This window comes from Heliangelus exortis, chromosome 1, assembly GCF_036169615.1.
Source record: "Heliangelus exortis chromosome 1, bHelExo1.hap1, whole genome shotgun sequence".
Classification (NCBI taxonomy): domain Eukaryota; kingdom Metazoa; phylum Chordata; class Aves; order Apodiformes; family Trochilidae; genus Heliangelus; species Heliangelus exortis.
In genome coordinates, this window is record NC_092422.1 from 119,133,589 (window position 1) to 119,138,775 (window position 5,187).

Consider the following 5,187-nt stretch of genomic DNA (forward strand, 5'->3'; position numbering starts at 1 on the left):
CTCAACAAGGAGATGGTTTTCTTAGCAACTATGGTGCTTGTGTACCTGTAAATAAGGCTATGAGCTATTTGCTTTAAGCAGAACCTGACTTGCAATGCCTGCTTGGTTTGTACTATGCTCTGGGGTTTTTTTGGTTTTGTTTGTTTGGGGTTTTTTTGTTGTGTGTGTGTGTGGGGGGGGGGTTTGTTTTTTGTTTTGTTTTTTATTTTTAAGACCTTTAGCTGCAAGGTTTTTGAACTTGCAGAGTGGTTAACATGCTTTTATACCTACTTGGAGCCGTTGTTTTTGTGCTCTGTTCAGTCTCTCATTCCAGCATTCTTCCCTTTCATGGGCACTCACAATGGATTACACTTAGAGTGGATTACACATTTATAGTACAATAATTTTACAGCATTTTCATAACACTGACTGCCTGATAGTAACCAGGCTTTTTGCTTGTGAAGCAGTGTTACTTAGCCACAAATATACTCCCTGTGGCTTGTGCTCATCTGAGGAACATAAAGAAGGGAGGAAGAAAGTTCTGTTGGCCTTTGTGCACTATTTCATGTAAACATAAGTCTTGCAATGACAAGATCTTTACTGATTCAGAGAAATACGTATCCTGTAAACTTCTCTGCTGAACAATAATAAATCTGTGTGCAGCCCTTCCCACCCACATCCATGGGAGGACTTGTACACAGGTGTAACAAATGCCCGGGAAGTGAAACAGACTTTGTGCTGCAGTGGGAAAAACTTTGGAAATAAAGTCTGTGCTACACAGAACTTAGGGCAAGCTGTGGGCATGCTTATTTCATGCCAGGGTGCATGCTTGAGCCTCCCCCACAGAATAACAGCAAGAACTTGCATGTTACCTGGCTAGCAAAAGTTGTAATGACCCTAATAGCTCTAGAAAAGTGGTTTTCAAATTTAGATTTGTACATCCCTGGAAATTGCCAAAGAAGATGGAAAACGATGCAAGTCTGACCCTTAGTAATTTGTTGTGGCTTTTCAGAAAATCTGCTAGAAGAACCTGAGTTTAAAGCCATAGCCTTAGAAAGTAGTATTGTTTCTACTGGTTTTGACTTTTTGGAGAACCAGCTAAACTTAGTCATCACCGTGATTCTAAAGAAAGAAAGTACCTGTTCTGAAATAATTAAAGCTGTATAAGCCAAGTAGCAATGGAATTGTTGCTCAAGCATAAAGCAGATGAGAAAGTTGTGGAGGCCGTGGTAAACAAGTGGAACTTCTCATTTTGTGCCATTGACAATAGTGGAGCAATGCAGCTGTGATATGATTTTGAGTCTTACAGACAGTGAAAAATTGATCCTGATCACTTAGTACCATCAGCTGCTGAGATGAATAATTACTTCAAATATCTTAAGGTCTTAAAAGGTGATAGGAAAGGCGTACAGAAAGATGTCGCTGAGTTTAGACTTTCATCATTTCTTGACTGCTGACAAAATGCATCATTCTTCAGTACTTGGCTTGCAGTCTGGGATTTTGGCTTATAAACTGTGACTTTTGTAGGACTGCACAGGTCCTTGGAATTAGGAACTATTTTTACAATGCGTTTCTAGGGATGATTGGACAAAAAGTATCTGTAGTACACAAAGAGATCTGTTCTCAAAAAAAAATAAATGGAGTGTGGGTTGAAATGTGTGAAGAACAAACACAGTCCTAGCTCAGATAAGCCTAGAACTCAACTTCAGCTGCACCTCAAGTTGAATTCAAAAGTCTGCTGGTAACAGCAGTTAGGTGGTAAGAATCAAAATATGTTTTGTACAGTGTACCTGTAGTAGCTCTGTTTTGTTTCCAGGAGCTTAGAAGATCTGTGTTCTGTGGTTAGTGCTCAGTGTGGTCTAGTCAATTATTTTCACTAAAACAGTATATTTTTGTCCATGTGATATTAACAGTTTTTAATGGCCTCTAAATCTTTAACTTCTTCCTTTAAAATACATCACCTCAAAAGTTTATAATCTTACTGTCTGTGTTCATATTCCAGTGATCCAAACCCCAGAGCACCTAGAGAAAATAAGGCAAGTAAGGTAGACGATTGTTCATCAGAAACAGAAAAATGAGGAAATATCCTAATGTGTTTTCTTTGAAAAGATGTAAATGCGTCTTATGGTGTTGCAGAAGCAGGGAGGAGGTGGGGCTATTAAAAAAATAATTTGTATTAATAGAAATAGGCCACAGAAAAGGCCTTGCTGCTTTTGTGCTGATACAGCCTAGGTGAGATAGTCCTTGCCTTGGAGGAAATTACTTGACTCGAAGAAATGTGTTTCACCTCCTATGCTCTCAATAAGCTCTTTGCTTCTCTGCTAAGGCCAGCAAGAAGAACATGATTTTAATATCAGTATGTGATAAAATCAATAGGGGTGCCGTAGATTCAGTAATCTCTGCATGCACGTTTCAGGAAAAACTGCTGCAAGGACCTGGACTGGAGTTTTGAAACCATTTATGTTATTAAGTAAAACAGTTAAAAGAGATTGTCTTTGTGAGCCTTTCTGAGGTAAGCTGAACTGGGGCTATAAGAAGAACCAGAACATATCTGTAGTAATAGAATAAATGTTCTAAACAAAGCTTTTGGCCATGTTCTGACAAGGATGGAGGTGTGAATAGATGTGATGGAGAGAAGGGCACAGTTTCAACCATCAAGAATTCCCAAGAAGCTGTATATTGGCCTCTTAGCTAAGTCTCATCTGTGTCTGGGTAAGAAACTGCTGGTGGAAACTCTGACTGGTATTTAGAATCCAGACAGCTGAGTGCTGTAGCACCTGAGTTTCTAGACAAAAAGGGGCTGCAGAACACCTTTGCAGATCTCTTTTCTAGGAAAGATGTTTACATGCAGAAGAGGGTCATGCTTTGAGCTATGCCATTGGACCAGGCTCAGTTTCATGGCTCTTGGATAGTTGGCTCTTGCACATGTAACTCTTGCCTTGCAAACAGCTTGAACACATAACTATGATCAGCAAATCTTGTTGTGACCTGGACAGTAAAAATAGTGTAGTGTTAAACACCAGGGCATCTACTACACTTAATTTGTGTTTAATGGCTGAGCTCATAACCTCTTTGTTAAGGTTTGCTCACTTAATTAAAGCTCATCTCCAACACAAATGAATTGGGGTGAATACAGATTTCAGTATCCACCCAGGTGTCTGCTTAAGAAAAAACCAAAACCAACAACATGTTTCAACTGATTTTTTTTATATGTGTATTGTTACTTAATGAAGCCTAAGGAATGAATAAGGTAACAGAATTCCTAACTGCTGCATTTGGGGTATGGATTGGCAGTGCAGCAGTGCCAGCTTCTTTTGCTTGTTTTGCTTCATGAAGCATGCTTTGCCTTACAGTATAGGAAGCACCTGCAGGTAACTTCTGTACAGGCTCAGACGTCAGAAGTTCCCTGTGAACAGAAAGCTAAACTGCTGACACTTGTAATTACAGAAATCTTTGGTGATGGGTGATTAAGAGATGTCAACCCAGCAATCCAGATTACTGTTAAAGTTGTAAGTTATGTGAGCACTAGATGGGGTTGTTGCTTCACATAATTTTTACTAAAAATTGGTACTGCACACCCCTGTAATAGGAAATCAAGGTGATTCAGTGTGGCCTATCTAGTTTCTGCTGCAAGCTGGGCTGAAATCTGGTTGTCTGGTTTAACCCCAGCCAGCAGCTAAGTCCCACAAAGCCACTTCCTCACTCTCCCCTCCCCTCAGTGGGATGGGGGGGAGAATCAGAAGGGTAAAAGTGAGAAAACTCATGGGTGGAGATACAGACAGCTTAACGGGTAAAGCAAAAGCCCAGCAAACCAAGGAATTAATTCAGTACTTCTCATGGGCAGGGAAGTGTTCAGCCATCTCTAGGAAAGCAGGGCTCTGTTATGCATAATGGTAACTTGGAAAGACAAACACCATCACTCCACACTTCCCCCCTTCCTCCTTCCAGCTTTATATGATCAGCATGACGTCACATGTTACAGAGTATCCCTTTAGTCATTTGGGGTCGGCTGTCCCAGGCATGTCCCCTCCCAGCTTCTTGTGTGCCCCCAACCTAGTTAATGGTGGGTGTGGTGAGAAGCAGAAAAGGCCTTGACTCTGTGTAAGCACTGCTCAGCAGTAAGTAAAACATCCCTGTGTTATCAAAACTGTTTACAGCACAAATCCAAAACATAGCCCCCAGCTGCTACTATGGAGAAAACTAACTCTATCCCAGACAAAGCCATTACAGTGGTAGATGGTGATGTCTATGAAACAAAACTCAAAATATCCACAAGCTTATTCTCAATCTAAAAACTAAATGAAGAAAAACAACCTAAACAACCTAAAATAAGTGCAAATTATTTTGGTAGTAAATGAAAAGTATAAGAATTTTTTACTGCATAGTTTTTCCAGGAATATGTGCTGTTCCTGCACTGGTGCATATCTCTAGCTCTTCTCTGGTTGTTATTACACAGCTGTCTAAGTGTTCATGGCCACACACGTGGGAACTTCCAGGAGCAAGAAAAAGGGTGGCAGAGATGACAAATGTTCACAGGTATCTCTATCACCTTTCCTGCAAACTCATTCTGTTCCTTTGCAGCAGGGTGACATGGTACCTCAGTCTAAGCACCTGCCCTTGAGGCTAAATTGGTGTGTGATGACAAGAGCTTATCATTTGTCTGCTCTTTCAGTGAGGGGAAAATTTAAGTGCTCTTAGTGCTTTGGTGGTCTAATGCCTTCTGCGGTCATTCAGAAAGAAACCCCCCACCATTCCCAAAAGCTGGAATGGAGAAGTTGTAAAATGAGTTGAGGACTGAAAAAAATGTTACCAGGTGCCTCCTCACAGTGACACTCTCTGATCATGGCCCTTTGCTCTGGAGAAAAACAGTATTCTGACAGACTCACTTATTGTTGCCTTCTAATCACAGGAAAGAGGATTCAGCTTCACATAAAAGATACAACTTCACCAAATGTCACAATTAATTAAAAGAATTAAAAATTTTTTTTAAGTGCTGGTTTTAAGCAATGCTTCCTATTAATGATGGGATACCTGTATTCCAAAGCATTTTTTAAATATTGGCCACTCCATCTAAATGAAAGCAGCTTTCTGAAAATCTGCTATCTATGTACTTGGCACTCTGTGGCTGAAAGTTCACACAAAAATCACAAATTTGAGTCAGTTCCTACACAAGTCGCTAAATGCAGTGTCTCTTAAAAAAGTTAGTTT